Genomic DNA, 22,054 nt, shown 5'->3' on the forward strand with positions numbered 1-22,054 from the left:
TATTGCCCCCCCCCAATTAATAATAATTAATAGATGCTCCCAAAATTGGAGCGTTTTGCCTTGAGGGATGATCCCGCAGGGAGGGCCTGGGGTGGGAAGCGTCCTGGCGGGGAGGGATTTTTTGGGGTGCTGGGGGGGGGCACCCTGGGGGAGTTTGTTGTTGGGGGGGCTGGGGTCAAAGGCCACTGGGTTTGGTGGCTGGGGGGGGGCAAATGTGTTTGTTTTGGGGGGGGCAAATGTGTCTGGGGGGGCAAATGTGTTTGAGGGGGCAAATATGGTTGGTGGAGCAGACGCTGCTGGGGGGGGCAAATGTGTTTGGGGGGGCAGATGCGTTTTGGGGGGGCAAATGCGTTTGGGGGGGCAAATGCGTTTGGGGGGGCAAACGTGTTTGGGGGGGCAAATGTGTTTGGGGGGGCAGATGCGTTTGGGGGGGCAAATGTGTTTGGGGAGGCAAATGCGTTTGGGGGGGCAAATGTGTTTGGGGGGGCAAATGCGTTTTGGGGGGGGCAAATGCGTTTGGGGGGGGCAAATGCGTTTTCGGGGCAAATGCAGCCGGGGGAGGGGTCTGAGTGATGCCCTGGGGAGGACCCAGATGCTGGGGGGGGGGTTTGTGCGTTTGGGGGTGCGGGGAGGGGGGGGCTCAGCGCTGCCGGGGGGGGGGGGCAGGACGGGGGGGGGGCTGTGCGTGGGAGGCGCCGGCCGGCAGGGGGCGCCCGGCGGCGTGGAGAGGGGGCGTGGCCAGAGGGGGCGTGGCCTCGGGCGCGGCGGCGGGGGGCGTGTCGGCGGCGGAGGGGGTGGGGCGTGGCGTAGCGGCGGCGTGGCGGGCGGGTTGCGGGGAGGGGGGGGGGAGGAGGAGGAGGAGGAGGGGGGCGTGTCCCGGCGGCGGGGCGGGGCGGGGCGGGGCGTGTCGGCGGCGGCGCGGCGGGGCCGGGCGGGCGGGCGGGCGGCGAGCGGCGGCCGCGCTGTCAGGCCGGTGTCGGTGTGATGAAGATTGGCGGGCAGGTAGGCTGTCACTCACCGGCGGGCCGCCGCGCGGGGGCGGGCGGAGCCGCGCCGAGCGCCGCGGACAAAGCGGCCCGGGCGGCGGGGCACGTGTGGCGGCGGCGGCGGCGGGGACATCCCCCCCCCCCCCCCCATAACCACCACTCCCCCCCCTCCCGCGCCTTCCATCCCCTCCGGTGCGGGAAGTAACTTGCCGTTCTGCACCGCCTCCCTTCCCGGTGCGGGGCCGGGGGGAGCGCGGGCCTCGGTTGCAGCGGATGGCGGCGGGGGGGGGGGGTGGTGGGGGTGGTGTGTGTGTGTGTGTGTGTGGTGTCCGTGTGTCCGGCCGTCCCCGGTGTCCGGTGTCCGCCCGCCCCCCCCCCCCGGGCTGACCTCCAGCCGGTTGCGGTTTGCCCCCGCCGTTGCGGCTCTCTGCGGTGACCCCCCCACCCCGGCCGGTTGCGGGGATTTCGGGGGGCTGCCGTAAGCCGGGGAGGGGGGGGCAGACCCTCGACCGGTTGCAATGACCCCCCCCCCCGGCCGTTTACAGCCCCCCACCCCCCCTCAGCCGGTTGCAATGCCCCCCCCGCCGGGGGGGGGGGGGGCCGTGCGGTTGCAGCCCCCCCGGCTCGTTGCATTTTGCAGCTGGAAAGTTGCCCCCCCCGTGCAAACGGGGCTTGGGGGGGGGGGGGGCCCACTTTGTCCGCAACCTCCCAGCTTTGCAAAGCACCCCTTTACCTTGGGGTGCCCCCCCCCTCCCCCCTTTCCTGCAGCACCCCCAGGGCACCCACTGGTGGGGTTGGGGGGGGGCCACCGTGCCGCCTTGCAGGGCCCCACGTGGGCTCGACGCCAGCGCCGAAACGCGGCCCTCGCCGGTGTGCCGCAGCCCGCCGCTTCTCCCGGGGGATCACCCCTGCACCCCCTTTCCCCCAGTGCACCCCCCAGTTCTCCCAGTGCACCTCGTGCACCCAGTTTCCCCCCCCCCCCCCCAGCCCCGGTCCATCCCTCCCGCCAGGTTGGATAAATGCTAAAAAAAAAAAAAAAAAAAAAAGCGTTTCGGCAGCTTCGCGCCGATGGGGGGGACGACGACGGGACTTCACGCGCTTTTCAAAAAATCTAATTCTTTTGAATTTCTTTGGAATTTTGGAGTGTATTTACACCCGCAGGAGGGCGGCTCCGCCAGCATCGTCGCGCGGCTCGGGAAGTTTTGCCGAAGGATCCGTGTCCCGTTCCCCCCCCGCCAGCTTCATCCCGGTCCTTGCCGGGCGTCGAAGCTCAACTTGGCTCTTTGTTTGGGCTCTTCCCGGTTTTTCTCCCTCCCAAGGATCTTTTTTTCCCCACTATCTCGCCACTCGCCGGGTAACGGGAAACCCTAAACCCGGCAGGATATTTTCAAACTCCCAGCCGGGGCGATTAGATTAAGGGAAAGGCGGGGGGGGGATGGATTATTTTTGGCCGGGATGCTGGGGGCAGCTGTCTGCCAGGGAGAAGCAGAAAATAGGAGGGGAAAGGGTTTAATTTTGCTTTTTTAGACTTATTTTACCTTTCAATCCTAAAAGGTTTGGGGAGCGGAGTGAGGAAAAAGTGGCGCGCGGCTCGGTAGACCCGGCTTCGGCGAAACTTTTGGGCGTCGCGCCTCCAAAAGTGCTGACTCGGCGTATTTGGCATCTTCCCGTCGTGGAAAAGGGGGTGGGTGCTCCCTGCAAAAAAGAAGCCCCCAAAACCTTTGGGGTTTGATGTTTCGGGGGCTGTTTTCAGCCCCGTGCGGACAGAGAGAGGGTTTTGGGTGAATTAATGGGATTTGGGGTGATTTGCTTTAAAAAAATAACACCTTTTTGGGGGGTTTAAGCCATACAGAGCAGATGGATCATGGGATCGGGATTCCCCCTTTTTCTTTTTTTTTTTTTTTTTTCCCCTCCCTCCTATTTTATTTAACTCCCCGCGCCGAGATTCCTTCATTAGGGGCAAAAGTTAATTGCTCGAGGCTAATTACCAGCGAGGTTAATAGGGGAGCTGGTGACATCAGGAAAGGAAGGAGATGCTGTGCTCCCCGTCATCCCCAAATTGGGCTTTTTAAGGCAGTTGGCAGCCCCGGCCCCCCAAAACCAGCACTGGGGGGGTCCCGTAAGCCCCGGAATTTTAACGTGATATATATATAACACTACAGATATAACATATTTTTTATATATGACATTAAACACCCCCCCCCGATATCACGGGGTGGGGGAGAAAAGTGATGCTCAGCATCCCCACCGGGCTTGCAAGAACATTTTCCATTCTCCCTCCATTATTTTTGGGAGGGGGAGGTGAAGGAAATCGCCTTTTTTTTTTTTTTTAAGGAAATCGCCTTTTTTTTTTAAGGAAATCGCCTTTTTTTTTTAAGGAAATCGCCTTTTTTAAGGAAATCTCCCCCCCTTTTTTAAGGAAGTCTTTTTTTTAGAAGGAAATCTCCTTTATTTAAAGTAATCTCCCCCTTTTTAAGGAAATATCCCTCTTTTTAAGGAAATATCCCTCTTTTTAAGGAAATATCCCTCTTTTTAAGGAAATTGCCTTTTTTTAAGGAAATTGCCTTTTTTTAAGGAAATTGCCTTTTTTTAAGGAAATTCCCCCTTTTAAAAGAAAATCTACTATTTTTAAGGAAATCTCTCTTTTTTTTTTGTTTTTTTTTTTTTTAAGTAAACACAGAGAGTTGTGTTGGGAGGGGAGGGTTTTATCCCACTGGAGCATCAGGGAATAACCTTTTTTCCCCGTTCATGGATAAAACAAGTCCCTGCAACGGGGCAGCTTTGGATTTTGGGTGATTTTTGGTTTTCCAGTGAACTTTGCAATTACTTTATGGTTTTTTTCACAGTGGTTGACAGCATCCGTAAGTCTCCGAGCAATAGTAGGGTTTTTTTTTTCCCCTCCAGGAAACTTAAATAGTTGTGTGGTCCCACCGGGAGGAGCATCCTTCACCCGTGCATCCCCCGGGATGCAGGTGGCTGGACCGCGCCTCCGGGTACCGTCCGCATCCCGGTGCCACCGCGCCGTCAGGTTTGAGATGCGTGATAGATACCCAGGGATGTTTCTTGAGGACATGGAGAAAAATAACCCAGGGTGCTGGGACGCCCCTAGTTTTGCCTAATTTATTTTCCTGGGAACTGCTCTGGCTTAAAATAATTAGTAAAATTAGTGCCAGCGATGGGATGGAGTGGCTGAGAGTCGATGGGCGGGGGTGCCCATCGCAAGTGTGGCACAAAAGCAGGCAGGGATACAACGATGAGGATTTTAAACCCCTGCTATAATGGGAAATATTAATGTAAAATACTAAAATGAGAGTTTTAGGATGCTGACCTCCCTTTCCCCCGGCTCTGGATAAAACCCTCTCTTCGACGTCTTTCTTTTTTCCTCGCAGAAATACCAAATTTGGACAACGAGCCGTGTTTCCTAAAGTCGAGAGGAAACTTCTGCCGTGATTGGCGATAAATTAGGGGAGATTTGACATCCCTGACCCCGGTGGGAAAGCTGGACTGAGCATCAATATCTTCTTTTTTTTAGGTCTTGGGTACCCCCAGATGCATCTCAGCATCCCATCCCCAATTTTTCTCCATCCTTATATTACTCTGGGGTGTGGAAAGCTGCTTTTTTGGGGTGTTAGCGGGATAATTTGCTGGATCTAGACAACTCCCGGTTAAATTAAATATCCCACGCACTGTCGAATAACTCGATTCCCAAATAATCTTCGCCACCACCAAAGAGGGTGTTAACAAATGCCCTCAAATTAGCAAAAAAAAAAAAAATCATTTCCCAGTGTCATTAGTGGGGTCGTTAAGATGCCGGGTCAATATAATAATCTGGAGGGATGGGAATTAATCCTGGATTAAATTTAGACCCAGTTTTGTGCCCGCCTCCAGCCTTGCCAGGACCAAGGTGATGCTCCAGGTAATCCCTATGGGAAAACCAGCGATCCCGGTGGGATGGAGCCGCAGTCCCGGTGAGATGAGGTCGCTTTTGCCCAGCTGTGATTTGCAGCTGTATAAATAAGATGAGAATTTGGCCTTGGCTCTTCCTGCCCCCCCCCTCGCCTGATATCTTTTTTTTTTTTTTTTTTGGCTTTCCCTCTTTTGAAAGGGAAAATAACCCCCCGTTAGTCCATGCCTCAATTTAAATTAGTGTTGGTTAAATATTTGTGAGCTTCTGGCGTATTATTTTGGGGTTTTTTCCTCTTTCTTAAGAGGCCAAAAAGGGCTTTTTTTTTTTTGGGGGGGGGGGGTCAGCGCTGCTCTAGCAGGATGCTCTTTGCGGCTAACGAGATGCAGATGCTCTGAGGGACCGATGCCGGAGGAGCAAGGGGTGAGATGGGAAGGAGGGCTTGGGAAGAGGATGAGGCTTATCTAAAACTCTAGTTTAGGGGCTGTTTCAACTAGAAATAATTTTCTGTGACCCTCAAAGTTTTATTAAATTTTTTTTTTAATTTTTTATTTTATTTTTCACTTTATTTTTTATTTTTATTTTAATCTTATTTTAGTGTTTATTTTCATAGACTCATAGAATCATAGGATCATTTAGGTTGGAAAAAACCTTTAAGATCATGGAGTCCAACTGCCAAGTCTACCACTGAACCATGTCCCTAAGCGCCATGTCTACACATTTATTTTTTACTATTTTTAAATTTTATTTTTCTTTTTAGTTTTCTTTATATAATTTTTATTCTATTTTTTAATTTTCTTTTTTTATATTGAGTTTTATTTTCCATTCTGGGCTTCAGCCATCTTTCAGCATCCCGTGCTACATGCCCTGTCCCATCCCACATGCACCAAAGAAAATCCAGGCAGGAAAATCCCAAATATCCAGGTAGCCCCACCAAAAGGCCATAAAAATTCAAGTTAGGGATGCAGTACTGCTGATGCTCCCCCCAAAAATCCAGATTATTTTGGTGCAGGTGGAGGAGAGTTTTGCAAGCTGCCATGAAATCCTACTTGGGTGGATTAAAAAAAAAAAAAGCCCCAATAATGTTCTATACGGAGCTTTCAACTTTAATAAGGTGTTGCAAAAACTATGAAAAAAGTTATAACCAAAACCACATTTTTTTTGCTTGGTTCTCCCTTTCCCCGGCCGCAACAGCTCGCTTTCTCCTGTCAATAAATCCCATAAAGGCAATTAAAAAAAAAAAATAAAAAAAAAATCCCAATTTCAGACTGTTTTGAGAGGTTCCTATTTTATTTTGCCCTGATTTTATATTTTTTTAAGGATGTGTTGGCAAACTGGATTTGGACCATGAAAATCCTGTCGCCCCCCGTCAGCCAGGCAACCAGTAGCGGCGGCGGCGGAGGTGCCTGAGAGTTGCTGCCCCCGCGCTCAGGATTGGGCTTTGAATGTGGTTTAGAGCTTGAACCTCCCTGGAATTTTTCCTTGAGGGGAAAAGCTGCTTTTTTTTCCCCTTCTTTTTCCCCCCCTTCCCCCCCTTTATTCCCCTTCCCCACCTTTTCCCCCACCTTTTCCCCCACCTTTTCCCCCACCTTTTCCCCCACCTTTTCCCCCACCTTTTCCCCCACCTTTTTCCCTTTTTACTTTATTCCTTTCTTTTCCTTTCTTTTCCTTTCTTTTCCTTTCTTTTCCTTTCTTTTCCTTTCTTTTCCTTTCTTTTCCTTTCTTTTCCTTTCTTTTCCTTTCTTTTCCTTTCTTTTCCTTTTGTAACTTTTTCCCTTTTTTCGTCTACCCCCCTTTTTTTGCTTTTTTGTCTTTTTTTTTCTTTCTTTCTCTTTTTTTGCCTTTTTCTCTTTTTGTCACCTTTTTTTTTCTTTTTCTCCCCCCTTTTTTTCTTCTTTTTTTTTTATTCTTTTGGTTTTGCTTTTTTCTTTTATTTTTTGCTTTTTTCCTTTTTTTTTTCTTTTCCTTTTTTGCTTTTTTTTTTCCGACAGCCCAGTTCAGGCAGCAAAGCCGACACACCTCCCGAAAGGGGTTCTCATCCCCCTCCCATGCTGCGAGCGATGCCAAAATAACACCACCAGGCATGCAGCGAGTCAAAACTTTTCCAAATATTTAAAAAAACACCCAGAATATTTAATTTTGGCGGTTTCATTTCATATTATCTGATCAGTGGCGTGTTATTCCTTGGATTATTTGGCGGAGGCAGGACTAGGCTTTTACAGATATATCACTTCTAGGTACAGCGGAAGGCACTTTATAGCTTTATAAAGCCCTTAAAATGTTTTTTTAAATACTACTTGAAGCTTCTAAGGCAAGTTTTAGAATAGCAATTACAAGCTCCCTTATCCCCGAGCAAATTCCCACTGCGATGGTGGATGTAAACCACTTTAGACATTTTTAATGCTCCCAAGCAATAAATTTAAAAGGGAATTTATTGTTCCAAGCCGCTAATTTCTCCATCCGAATGCCACTGCCTGTTGCCAGTGGTGATGCTGGTGGCGATGCTGGGATGCAGTTTGGTGATTTTGGTGCCTATCCCAGAAAAAAAGACTTTTACCTGCTTGATTTTCTGATTTTTTCCCCTATTTTCTCTTTTTCCCCCTATTTTCCAGCATCTTTCCGCTGCCTCTTTCCAAAGGGAAGACCCCTGGCGAGTGAGGTCGATGAGCTGAACCCTCTCTGGGTCTTACATTTTATTAGCCCCTTGATCAGCTCGTAATAAATAATTATAAATAATTGGCTCAGAGATGGCAGGTGGGGTCTTCCCTCTGGAGCATCCTGCATCCCATGCTCTCCATCCAGCCTCTCGCATCCTGCATCCTCTCCCCGACCACTTGAAATAACATTAAAAAAACCTCAGAATCTGGATTCCGAGGACATTAACTTTGCTGGAGGAGTTAAAAAAATAAAAAAAATATTTTTTTAATTATTATTTATTATCGCAATCCCAAGAAAATCCCATTTATATAAAGTGCTCAGAAAGGTCTTTTAATGCATTTATGTGCAGGAATTGGTTTCTTTATATCTCGGTGCCAGATCCAACATCTCTTAACTCTGGCAATTAATTAATTGCCATAAAAAAAAATTAAGTGGGGCATTTTGTCAGGCATTGATACACTGCGGCCACCCCTTTGTTTCTGGATTGCGTTTTAACCTTTAAAAATAGCATTTTAAATGCATTTTGAAGTCATTTGCTCAATGGAAATGGTCCTTTTGGCAAATATTTAGCCCGCGGACACTATTTGGCTTTAAGGAAATCACTCTATAAATTGGGGTACTTTGTCAGCGTGATGGCAAAGAACAAAATAATAATAAAATAAACAACAATATCAGAAACAATAACATAAATAAAATGTAATTATTCGTAAGTAAACAGGAAATACTAATTAATTAAATAATAATAAAAAATAAATAATGAATGGTATCAATGGCGCATAATAAGATGGGTAAAATAAACCAGGATTAAGAGACAGATTTGTAGGCAGAATCTTAATTGAATTTAATCTCAAATTTTAGTCCTGGCTTTATTTCCCAGACTGGAGCATCCCCCTCCCTGGATTTAAATAGCGCGGGTGGGTTTTAGAGCTGATGGTGAATAATGGGATGAGGAGCCTACTTGCTTTGCACTCTTAAATAGATAAATTTGAGGAGAATACATTTTTTTTCCCCAATATTCCAGGACATGCGCGACTTCCCTCCCCATCCATTGCTTTTCCAGGGATAGGGGCGAGGAAATCCTTGGATCGTGGCCGCCTTCCCTTCTCCCGTTCGTTAGCGGGATCGTTTGCAGCCTGGTCCCGCTGGATTCGGGGTTCTGCTTGCTCCCCGGGGCACAGGAGGGATGCTTGGCTGGATGAAGCTTCATCTGATAACGGCGATGCTAGTAATGAGCCAATAATTAAAACCCCTATCAGCGCCGGCAAGCCAGCCCCACCGCGGCTCTCCCCACCTTTGCGCCTTGCGCCGGGGATGCCGGTGGAATTTTAGGGATGCTGGCGCGGTTTTAGGGATGCTCATGCGATTTGGGGTTGATGGTGCAGTTTTAGGGATGCTGGTGGAATTTTAGGGATGCTGGCGCGGTTTTAGGGATGCTCATGCAATTTGGGGTTGATGGTGCAGTTTTAGGGATGCCGGTGGGATTTTAGGGATGCTGGTGTGGTTTTAGGGATGCTCATGCAATTTGGGGTTGGTGGTGCAGTTTTAGGGATGCTGGTGGAATTCTTAAGGCTGCTGGTGCAGTTTTAGGGATGCTGGTCCAATTTTAGGGATGCTCATGCGATTTCGGGGTTGATGGTGGAATTTTAGTGATGCTCATGCAATATTAGGGATGCCGGTGCAATTTTGGTGATGCTGGTGCTCTTTTACTGATGCTCCTCTGATTTTTAGGGATGCTGGTGCAACTTTAGTGATGCTTGTCCACTTACAGTGATGCTGGTGCAATTTCAGTGATGCTGGTACAGTTTTAGGGATGCTGATGCAATTCTTAAAGCTGCTGGTGCAGTTTTAGGGACACTGGTGCAGTTTTAGGGATGCTCATGCAATTTTGGGGTTGATAGTGCAGTTTTAGGGATGCTGGACCTGTTTTAGGGATGCTGGACCTATTTTAGGGATGCTGGTGCAATTTGGGGGTTGGCGTTGCAGTTCTAGCGATACTGCTGCAGCTTTAGGGATGCTGCTCCAATTTTAGGGATGCTGGTGCTCTTTTAGTGATGCTCATCCACTTATAGTGATGGTTGTCCAATTTTAGGGATGCTGGTGCACTTTTAGGGATGCTGGTGCAGTTTGAGGGATGCTTATGCGATGTTAGTGATGCTCGTGAAATTTTGGTGGTGCTCATCCAGTTCTAGTGATACTGGTGCAGTTTGAACGATGCTTGTACATTTTTAGTGATGCTCTTCCAGCTTTTGGGTGTGACTCACCCCAAACCAGTGCGCATCATGGGCATATTCCCAATTCCCGCCTGCCCCCCACCCTCGCCAAAACCCCTGCCGTTGCCCCCATTGCTGTTTATTGAGTTGCCTTGCGCTCTTTTTGAGCATTTCAGTGTTTTCTCCTCATCCTGGGAGCCACCTCTCACTGTCGGGGAGCTTTTCCCTCTATTTAACGTAACCTTTTCCATTTTAATCCCTCTTTATGCCATGCTAAATCATTCCTCCTTACCTAAACAACCTCCAAAAACATAGGTTGTTTTTTTTTCCCTCTTCCTGCCTTTCTAAAATTAACATCCCAGACAGCGTAGCTGAAGGACCCGGTGAGAATATTTATGCTAAATACACCAAATAAAACAATTTAGTAGCATCTTTAATAGCAGAGCACCTGGAAAGTGGCCAAGGTTATCTCAAGGTATAGACATCGGGGGGTTTTATTTTCCCTGCAACCATTTATGTTGGGATTTGGCTCGACGGGGGGAAGCCAGAGAAATTCCCGGCGCTGTTATCCCTGCGGGAATTACCCGGAGCTTTTTCACCCCGAATTAATTGCGCTCAGAGAGGGGCTCGGTGTATAAGTGCTCTTGCACTCCTGTGATGAGTTGGGAAGGGCTCAGGGGTTTTAGTTTGTTTGTTTTTTTTTTCCCCCCCCTCCTGCTTCTTTAACGGTTAATCGCCAGGTCGTGATGGAGGCCGGCACCGAAACCGGCTGAAATTCACCCGAATTGGCATCCTGGCCTCTGGCTCGGTTGCGCCGAGCGTAAATCTGGGGAGCGATGGTGCCGGGAAACCCCCGCAGGTGGGATTTGCAAAAAAAGCCCCCTGACAAATGCTCTTTTCCCATCCGATGCCATCGCTGCCAACGCTGCTGCGGGGGGGGGACGACGCCGACGACGATGCCGCGACGATGATGAAGACACGACACCCCTGGCCCCGCTCCAGCGCCTGGCCGGGGCACGCAGCACCCTTCGGCCAGCCAGCCAGAATTCAACCCTTTGTTTCCTGTTCGCCGGCTCGACTTCGGGAGGCCGGAGCCCTCAACAAGCCCCTCTTTGTGCTAATTTAATTAATCGCTAGGGCTGAGGGCAGCGGGGATGAGACGCGCCGGCTATAAATACCTGCTTTTTTTTGGGGGGGGAGGGGGGGGATACGGTGGCGTTTAGCCCGGTGGCGATTGAAGCTCAATTTAATTAGATTTGATTTAATTCTAATTGACTTATAATAAAAACCTATTGATTGATTGATTTATCATAGAAGATCATGGGTTGATTGATTTATAATAGAAAATTATCGATGGGTTGATTTATAATAGGAAATTACCAAGCGGGAGTGCGGAGCGCGCGTCTTCCCCGTTGTGGCTTTGGGGGAGGAAAATCGTTGTTGCGTCCTCCGCAAGCAAACTGCGAGCTGGTAATCGACCCGCTCAGATACTCGTAAATAAAAATAACTTTTCCAATGTGAGTTAAACATCCCAGCACGCTGTACGATGGTGATTTCTGGGGGGAAACACCCTTCGGATACATGTGCGTGCTCGTGCGTGCTCCCGGTGCGCTTCCCAACGAGCATTCAAGCACGCAAGCGTTGCAGATGCTCAGATTCCTGGAAGAATCTTTGCCCTGGTGCTGGTTCTTTTGGTTATGACACGAATTTCAAACTTTTCATCCCATTTGCAAGCGACGAAAGTAAATAGCGCAGAGGCGAGTTCCCTAAAGCTGCAAAAATAGAGTGAAAAATAACTTCGAGACTTGCTGCCGAGCGAGTTTTAGCGGCAAAAAGTGATGTTTATCTTCCATGAGAGATGCGATCAATTTTTCCAGCTGATAAATGATAGGTTTCAATTGAGAGACTGGGCTATTCTAGCAAAATTCTTTAAATTTATAATGTGATATATATATAATATGAAATTATTTGAATGTACAGTAATAATAAGCATAATGATAATATGGTTGCAAGGAGGGGGATAATCCTAAATCAGAGATTTTTGGCCCCAAACATCAAAAATACCTGTTAGGCTTGTTGCAGGCAGTAATAAGAAAAAAAGAGCATCGAACAATAATTTTCCCCCAAATTTTTGCTGTTTTGGGACATGGAGCATCACATCATCACCGCTGCTTTGGGTAGGAAAACCCCGAGCGTGTGGTCGGTGGGGACCAATCCTGCCTGGAGAGTGATACCTTTTATTTTTATTTTTTTTTTAATTTCTGTGGGGAAAACTCCCCAAAGAGGGGGTAAATGTCGCCCAATCCCTCTGCGATCCCAAGCTCCGGATCTCAGCAGCATCTTTGAGTCCGCTGTACCTTTAATTAACGGGATTTCCAAATGTTTGCTGAAATCCAAAGTGCTTTTCGCCCTCGGCATGCTTTTATTCTCCTTCTTAGAAATAACCTAAAATAAGAATAATTATTAATATCAGTTATTTGGCGTTCTGCATTATTATACTTAGCGTTTATATTTCCACTCCCTTTAAGACGGAGGAGCGGTTGCGTGTTTATTTTAGGGATGCTGGGCCGATGTCACATGAAACCAAGGGAAATTGTTGGTGAAATGATACCTCCATCTTAAAATAGCTGCTTTACGGCACGGCCCTGCAATCTTTCGGCGAGGCTGGATCCTGCAACGCGAGCCTTGGCGGTCATGTAGCGCGGCCGGTCCGGTGCATCCCTTGGTTATATCCTGGGTTTATTTAGACGAGTGGCCACTCGCTCCTCATTTTGCTTTTGACGGGAGATGAAAACAGTTTGTGCCCACGATCCCAGTTGAGTTTTCCATATGGATAGCCTGAATCCTTGCGGGAAAAATCCGGGAATTGAGTGTATCCATGCTTGGTGCTTATTTTTCCCGCTGTGCACAGCGAGCTGGAGCATCCCTGAGCATCCTTGGTCCAGCCCGGGATGATCCATCTTCCCCATCCTCCTCTGATCCCGAGTGGCTCCTCAACAGCAGCAGCACTTTTTAACAATTATCCCTCCCACCCTGGAATTTTCAGGGGGGAAAATGAGGATTTTCCCATAGGAAAAAGCTCTAGAGCCTCCGTGGGGGGGGTGTTGGCACCATTGGAGAGGAGCCGTCCTGTAGTTGGAGATGGGGATCACAGCCTGGTTTTGGGACGCTGTCGGAGACGGCATCCGTGCAAGCGCCTGTGCATTACCGGTATGATTCGGGGCATTAATAAAAACCACTGGTTTTTACTGTTTTTTTAACTCCAGGGGGATGTAGCTTGACTGGAAAATAGGGACTTTTCCCGTCGCATATTTTAGATTTTTAAAAGCGCTGATGACGTCCACCGGCTTGTCGCATCTGTATTTACACAACTTCATATAAATACTCCACATCCGCTTTTAATCCTGGTTTTCCTGGAATTAAGGGCTTTGCTCGTGCCCAGACTTTCCCGGGCAAAAGTTTTTCATGTCGGGTTTTTTTTTTAATCTGAAGGGAAAATTTGGGATGCATCCCTCTTTGCCGGGAATGGGGATATTTGTACACTTGGTTTTTTTCCCAGGGTAAGCAAAAATCCTGAAATAATTACATTTTTACTGGGATGAAGCGGGGCTGGGGAAAAGGTTGCATGGGAGATACTGAAAATAGGGATTGGGAATCCTTGGGTGGTGTGGCCGTGGTACTGCTGGCTTGCTGGGGATGCTGGTGTGTTAGAGGTTTGGGTGGGTTTTTTCCCCGCAGTGTGGCAGGGGAATTGTTGGAGTTTTCCTTCTCAAGGGGGAAAAAAAAAAAAGAAAAAAGAAAATGGGAAGAAAGAAAAAAGAAGATAAAAAGAAAAAAGAAAATTGGAAAAAAGAAAATAGAAAGAAAAAAATAGACAAAACCCCAAAGAAAAAAAAGAAAATTGAAAAAAATAAAAAAAAAAAAAAAAGAAAAGAGAACACCCCCCAGCTTCGGGCACAGCCCCAGCAAGGTGTTTTCCAGCAGCGCTTCCAGAGGCTGGACCAGCAGAAATGCCCAGCTCCCACGGGAAGCTGGTGGCTCTTCCCCCCTCGCCTCCTACCGGCGTTATCCCTCCCTCCTCCTGCTTGCCTGCCACGTTCCTGGGTGGTGGAAGGATGCTCTTGCTCTTTCCGCTCACCTCCCAAAATATTGCAGCTCCGGAGGGCGGTGGGGGCTCGGGCAGAGCGCGCCCTGCTCTGCGCGTGATGGACGGCGCCGTAAGTGACCCCCGTATAGAGCAAACCCCCCTCGGTATTACATTATTCTATTAGAGTTTCAAAGCTGGTATTAAGTGGACATGATTTCTTCCCACGGACCATTAATTTTGGTTTATTGCTGGCCTGATGGCCATTACCCTTTTTTTTTTTTTTTTTTTTTCCCAGCCAGCGCCTTCCCCCATTAGGTTTGTACAATTAGCAAAATACGAGCTGTTAACGCGGCACGGGGGACGCGGATGGGATTTGGGGATGCTCTGATGCCAGCGAGGCATCCCGGGAGCTGCCTGGGTACCCCTGCAAGGATGTGCATCGCATGCTCCTCGCAGGATTTTGGGGTGCAAACCCACTGGCACCCCAAAAGGCCCGTGGGCGAGGGATGGATTTAGCCGGCACCCTGACCAGTGCTCTGCTCGCCCGTGGAGGGTTTAGGACCGAGGCAGGAGTGGGTGTCACCTCCTTAGCATCTTTTTGGTGTCACCCACTACTGGAGGTTTGCGGTGCTGCTCGCGACCCGGATTAGCAAAGATGCTCGTGGGGCACCCTAGCAAAGAAAGACCACGGGATGGTACCCAAATCAGCCAAGATCCTTGCGTGGCACCCAAATGAGCAAAGACGCTTGAAGGGCACCCAAAATAAAGACCCCAGCAAGGCACCCAGGTCAGCAAAGGTCATTGCAGGGCACCCAAATTAGCGAAAACCTTGGCGTGGCACCTAAATTAGCGAAGACCATGGGATGGTACCCAGATGAGCAGGGATGCTCACAGGGCACCCAAATTAGCAAAGGTCCTTATAGAGCACCCTAATTAGCAAAGACCGTGGGATGGTACCCAAATCAGCAAAGGTCATTGCAGGGCACCCAAATTAGCAAAAACCTTGGTGTGGCACCTAAATTAGCAAAGACCATGGGATGGTACCCAAACGAGCAGAGATGCTCACAGGGCACCCAAATTACCAAAGATCCTTATAGAGCACCCTAATTAGCAAAGACCGTGGGATGGTACCCAAATCAGCAAAGATGCTCACAGGGCACCCAAATTAAAGACCCCAGCCCAGCACCCAAATTAGCAAAGACCGTGGGATGGTACCCAAATCAGCAAAGACGCTCACAGGGCATCCCAATTAAAGACCCCAGCAGGGCACCCAAATTAGGAAGGACCCTTGCAAGGCACCCAAATTCAAGACCTCAGCAGCTGCAATCTCACTTTTAGCATTAAAATTCTCCAAAGCTGTCCGAAAGGCTCCTCTCCGCAAGTGTAAACCAACCCGCGCTGCTGAGCTGGTCGCTCCTGTCTCATCCGAAAACGAATTTCTCCGCACGTTCAGTGCCCAAGGTCCACAATTCCCATCCGTGCCTGGTGCCCGTTGGGTTTTCATTAAAAACCGAGCTTTTCTGCAAAATCTGATTTTCTGTTGAAACCAGGTTTTCAACGGTTTTTGTGTCCCAAGAGTGGCATCTTGCGCGCATTGTTAAAGAATAAACCCCTTTTGTCTGCAAAAAAAATTAAGTGGGTTTTGCTCAAAACTCGTAGCAAATTTGAGGCAGAAATTGGACAACAGCGAGTTGAGCCTGAGAGGTGGAAAACTTGATGGAGATTGCAAAAAAAATTCAAAAAACTGCGTTAATTGCAGTCGCTGACTCGCTTCCAAGTTAAGGGCAGCACAAACTGGGGCGTTTTCATGCCATTTAATGAAAACGGGGGGATTTTTGCTGCGGGGTTGGGTGTGATGGAGGATGTGGGTGGGCAATGAAGCGCCAAAATCAAAACGAGCAAAAAGGGAGAGGATGCTCCAAGCGCATACCCGTGAGCATCTTGCTCCTTGATGGGATGCGGAGCTGGAGCATCACCTCCTGGTCCTGGGTACCACCTAAATTTTTACTCCCTCTCCATCCCCGGTGCTGCTGTAAAGCAAAAAAAAAAACCAAAACCTGCTCAGGATGTGCCAGTTTAGGAGTGAAATTGCTGAATTCCTCTGGTTGGGTTATTTTTTTTTAATTTTTTTTTTTTTGCGGCAGAGGAATGGGGAGTAATGATAGGCCTGCCCAAGGCTGTGAATCAGCAAGGGTTAAAAACAAAAATGAAATTTAAAATTGAAGTTTAAAACTCAATTTAAAATAAATAAATAAATAAAGCACACACCCGCCCCCCAAACCACATTGAAGGGAATATATATTCCCCATACATATTGGGGAATATTAATTATCTTACATAGAAATTAATATATAATATTTTCATATTATTAATTAAATATTATTCCATATTATATATCATATAATTAATAATATAATATATATACCCCTAGATATGTGTGGAATATTATACAATATTACATTATATTACCCATATATATATATGAGTATAATACGTATTTTTTATATATATCATATTGGGGAATATATTGAGGAAATATATTGATGAATATAATATATTGGGGAATATTATTTAATATTATTATATATTATATTCCTCAATAGATATGGAAGAATATTATATAATATATAATATTCCCCATATATATATATGTATGTATGTATGTATCTGGGAATATAATATTTTCTCTCTATATATGTATATAGATATTTAATATTGGAGAATATATTGGGGAGAATGTATTTGGGAATATAATATACTGGGGAGTATTGGGGGTGGGGAGAGAGAGAGACAAGAGAGATTGGGGGATATATATTCCCTGAGAGAGAGAGATATATATGGGAATATTATATATGTTACCCATATATAATGGGGAATTTGTTCTGCACTTTGGGGCTCAGCCGTTCCCTATAATTGATCTATTCTGCAATACCTCGGTGTGGTATTTTATTCCGCCCAGCTGGAATTTTGGGGGATGCTGTGGGGGACGGGATGCCGGGCTGGGCACCCCACCAGGGATGCTAATGCCTGCTGCGGTGGGAGGTAAAATCCTGCAGTCCTAAGGGTGGGGGTGAATTGCATGGGGTTTCCCCCCCAAATATAATGTAGGAGGGGGGAAAAAATCCCGCCTGCCTTGCCCATGGAAAACCGGGATTTTTCCTCTTTGCCTTTTAAATCTGGACCAGGAAAAGCCGTCAGCAGCAGTTTATGGAGGAGCTGACGCGCGTCGCTCTGCGCAAGGGCTTGCCAGGATTTTGGCCAAACCGGGCTCAAATATGCCCAAAATCAGAGGGTGCAGTTGACAAGGGTGTTTGCAAACCCTCTCCTGCGGTCACAGGGCTCTGCCAGCCTGGATTGAATTGGGATTTAATTTGGATTTCTTAATTACCTGCTCTTCCCGCCAGCATCAGGTGGGTCATTCCTTCAGCATCCACTGTCACCCTGCTCCACTGTCTCGCTCCCCCTGGTACCCAACGCATCCCTGGGTTGGTTTTGGTGAGCTTGTCTTCACACCGAGCCTAAAAAACCCCCAAATTTCCCAAGTTTTTGGGTGGTGATGACGATATTGCATCTTTTCTCCAGGTGTCGCTTGGGAACTGATGTGGGGAAAGTGGAAGCGTCGTTTTAGGGAGGCTAAAAATTGGGGATGGAGGATGCTGCCCAGGCGGCAGCAGACGTGAGGTCCCCAGCGATTCCTCTTGAACAAGGTGTATATATATATATATATATATATAAAATACATACATACATATATATATATATATATATAAACCCTGAGTGTTCACTGGGAACCTATTTTATGAGGTTTTTGCCTTTTTTTCCCCATTTTTTAAGGGATCCTGGAGCACTTCCTGGAAAAGAGAAGGCTTCTCTTGCCCTGAATTGATGCTTTTTATAGGTTGCTCCATAATATACTAATAAAGCGAAAGGTTAAAGGAACAGCGGCGTTTCTCTTCTCTTCTCCAGCCGGTTGTTATAACCTGCGATTTTAAATCATGGGAAATTATTAACTACAGCAGCTTGTGCTATCAGCTATTTTAGCTTTCCCTATAGTGCCGTGCTGTCTAAACGAATGCCGTTAGCGTTACGACACGTGGATGCCACCACGCTCCCAGGCGTCATTAGGGACCAGTGTGAACACGCCTGCAGCCTTAGGGTAAAAAATCCTTGAGTAAGAGCTAGAAATAATGCCAAAATATTTTAAAATAACTTAAAAAAGTAGCATTTGCAACACTTAGTGCTCAGCGGTGTGATGCGGGCACGCAGTCCCAGCGGGTACCGCTCTGATCCCCCACCTAAATTTGGAGTTTCCTGTGTGCGTGCCTCCAAAATACTTTTTTTTTTTTTTCCTATTTTTGGGGGCGATGAAACTAAAAAACTAACGGCGGGTCGGCGCGTGCCGGCTTGCAATTTGCATGATGCAATCAAGGCGCACTGATGAGATGCTCAAGGGCTTTTCGGCGAGCACGGAGGGGTCTTACCATTAACACCCTCCCTCCCCCCCAAAATACCCCCCCATCCTCGAACCAAGATGACTGTTGGAGCGCCTTTCTCAATTAATGGCTTTGTTTAATCATACCCCCTGTCCAGAGGAGTATTGTCTTACGGATAATTTCGTTTGCCTAACGAGATTTTCGCTAATTAAATCTCCTTTCGGTCGGTGCGGTTCTCCCTGCAGGATAGGGGGAAATGTTTGTGAAGCCATCGCCGCTGCCGGCTAAATAAACCTTTCCACTTGGCTACCGAAAAAAAAACCACGGGGATTGCGGGATGCAAACATCGCCTTGGCAAATTAATTAATTTTTGCAACCCTAAAAAGGCTTTTCCATCCCCAGAAAACATAGGGGAGTTGCTCCCTGCGTCCCCTTTTTTGCTCCAGCGCAGCTGCGCATTGGGATGCTTGTGCATCAAAAAATTGATGTATTTCTGGTTGCAAAGTACCAAATTCAGGAGAGTTTTGGCTTATCTGGGGTTGATTGATTGGGAAAAATCGGAGTGGGGTTTTGAGGCTTTAAAATAGCCCCAAATTTGTCATGGGGGTCTGGGGGTGTTAGAGCAAAAGGCAGATTTATTTAAGAATAAATTGGATTTCCTCCAAAGAGCTGCACCGCTGGGATAGCAAAATCCTGGAAATTGAGGAAATTCAGGAAAATGAAGTCAGGAAATTCAGTAAGTTCAGGAAAATGAATTCAGGAAATTCAGGAAGGAAATTCTTGGAAATTCTTGCAAATTCAGGAAAGTCCCATTTGAGTCGAAGTTGCACATCTCTACGTTGCAGCACTGGTTTTTCTCCTAAAAATTCCTATTTCCGCCAGCCCCCACGGGAACCTCCGAGCAAATTCACTTTGGATTAAATAGAATAGAATGGAATAGAATAGATCCCTGTAAATGAGATATTCTCAAATATCTCAAATATTATTATTTCTCAGTATATCTCAATTGAGATAGGGAATTGAGATATATCTCAAATATCTCAAATATTATTATTACATATTTCTATCAAATGCAAAATGATCCCTATAAATGGCTCGCATGCCAGATCCTGACCTTGGAAATAAATCTCAGCTTGATCAAAAAATGAGTCTAAATAATGCAAATTTGGAGGGGGGAGAGGGATGCGCCACCTGCCCATGAGTGTCCTGCTGCGGACGGCAAAGATCTGGGGTCTTCTTGCAGCTTTTTGGGTGTCTTTAGGGGCCGAACTGTGGGGTTTGTCTTAAAATATATATATATTTTTTGTATAAAATGTAGGCTGGGCCACGGGTTTTGAATAAAATATGTAATATATATAATAGAGAATAGAGACTATAATATATAATGCATATAATACACATAATACATAGTATAATGCATAGTATAGTACGTAATACATGATACATAATACATAATACAGTATATAATATTGTGTATATATGTATTATATATGTATATATAATATTGTGTATATATGTGTATAGTGTATATATATAATATTGTGTGTATATATATAAAATATAATTTTGTGTGTATATATAATACATAATAACCAGTTCAGCCCATATGTTGTATACATTAATATATATTTGCATTATGTGTGTGTATAAAATATATAAAAATCTGTTAGGGAGGTTGCATAAAATAAGGTCGTTTCCAGCCTCGGTGGCAAATCTGGAGGTGAGCGGGTGGAGGGATTGGGAGAATAATCGGGAGGGGGCTGGTCCCGCTGTGCGACGACCTTGCGCCGGGGAAGCCCCCCCCAGCACCCTCCTCTCCATCTGTTCCCTCGGGCAGATTTTGGGAACCCCTCCGCATCCCCCCGGACATCTTGCTCCCGGCTCCGACTCGGACACCCAGGTAGCCCCCGGTTAATGAGCGTTCCCCTGCGCCGGCGCTGGCTGCAGCCATGCTAATGGGGCCCCAATTAAGCACCAGTCGTTACAGAAAATCATTTTCCAGAGCGACCGCTCCAGAAAATCACTGTCCCTTTGGCCGGAGCTCCAGTGCAAAAGAATAAACTATATTAACTCCGTATATTTATTAGATATATTATGTAATTAGAGATAGGATATATTATCTACATCATCTATATTATCTATATTACATAGTGTGTATATATAGAATAAACTATAGTAACTCTTTATCATATATAATATGTACTATATAGGTAATATCGATATATGGATAATATATAATCCATGTTATCTATAAATCTATATTATAGGCAATATAGTATATATACTATATAGAATAAACTATAGTAACTCTGTATATTTATTATATATATAATAGATAATATAGGTAACATAATATAGATAATATTTAATTATATAGTGTGTATATATAAAAAATATTTTAACTATAATATATGTAATATATAGTTAACACATATAAAAGGATACTATATATAATGATATAATATATTTAATATAATATATTTAACAAATATACAGTTAAACATAATATATATAAAATATGTATAGCTCTCTGTGTGTGTGTGTATATATATATTATTGCACTTTTTCACGTTATAATAGCTTGCATGCACCTTGCTTGGAGCTGATAGCCCAGTGTGCCGACAGCAGCCGTGCCAATTCACTCCAAATTTTCACACTCTAATTACCTCCAAATCACATAATGATGATGATGATGATGATGATGATAATAATAATAATATTAAAAATAATAATAATAAGGGGGGGGCCTGCTTCCTGCTGCGGCTTCACCACAAATGCAAAAGTGATGCCAAGTCCCTTGCAAGGCACTGCTGGCCAGTTGGTGGGTGCAGTAACGCTGGGAATTTTCCCAATTCCGGCAAATCCGACGGGATTTGGAGCGGGTGCCTAGAGACCCCCTAGGGAAGGAGGTGCTGATCAGTGAAATTTCAGATTTTAGCACCAAAATTTGGGGGCCGCGGGAGCGTTCGGCAATGGCTCGGATGTGCGCTTCAATAAGAATAAAGAGCAAACATCGTTTTTTACTCCTCTGTATCGAAAGCAGCTTTTGCTTTTGCCCCTCCCCAGAAGGAAAAAAAAAGAGAATTTCCTTGAAAATCAACTTTTTGCACATTTCCCACAAGCTCCTCTTCATCCTCCAATGCACGTTCCCCCGCGTGCTCCCCCCCACGCTCCCGGCAAGCACCACGACTGCCTCCCTCATCCCTCCTCCACCATCAGCGAACTAAAAAACTCCAAAACAGCCCAATTTTGCCCCAGTTTGCAAGAGCTTTGCCCACCATCTTCCCGGCGGGACTCTGCCTGCTGGTACCCAGTGCAGCGTCCCAGCTCGGTAGCGGAGGCATTTTGCAGCTCCTAAATACTTGTGCATGCAGCTTTGCAGGATAATTAATAAGGTTTAATAATAATAAATAATATTTAATAAGATCTAATAATCTTTAATACCATTTAATATATTTAATATTATTTTAAAACGCGGTATTGCAGTGTGAGCATCACCTGTGGCTTGCAGAAGGCAGTAAGGCTAAAAAAGTTACAGGGAGAATTGCAATAACCCCTTTGAGAGCAAAATAATTGGTGACTGAGGAGAAATATGGAAAATTAAAATAAAGATATATATATTAATGAAAAAAAAAATATGTTAACGAAACATTAACTCTCAACATGAGTTGACTTCCATGGGAGCTGGGACTGGGGGGACGCACCGCTAAAAAATCCCACTGTAAGGAAAAGAAAAGAAAATAAAAATGTTTTATCTCCGATCTCGTTCTGTGATA

The 22,054-nt window shown here is 46.3% G+C and overlaps 1 protein-coding gene across 5 annotated transcripts in view; it reads left to right on the forward strand.

Moving 5' to 3' along the window:
* PKNOX2 (PBX/knotted 1 homeobox 2) overlaps positions 1-22,054 on the forward strand; it is a 95,527-nt gene that overhangs the window by 6,893 nt on the left and 66,580 nt on the right. For 2 of the 5 annotated variants that reach the window (XM_075035007.1, XM_075035011.1), the window contains exon 1: positions 923-1,002. The exons of 1 other annotated variant lie outside the window; for it this stretch is intronic. The gene's annotated coding sequence lies outside the window, so the exon portion shown is untranslated. Of the gene's footprint in view, positions 1-922; positions 1,003-22,054 lie in introns of those variants that run through there. 2 more of the 5 variants (XM_075035009.1, XM_075035008.1) reach the window with 2 other exon arrangements.

This window comes from Buteo buteo, chromosome 9 (assembly GCF_964188355.1).
Source record: "Buteo buteo chromosome 9, bButBut1.hap1.1, whole genome shotgun sequence".
Classification (NCBI taxonomy): Eukaryota; Metazoa; Chordata; class Aves; order Accipitriformes; family Accipitridae; genus Buteo; species Buteo buteo.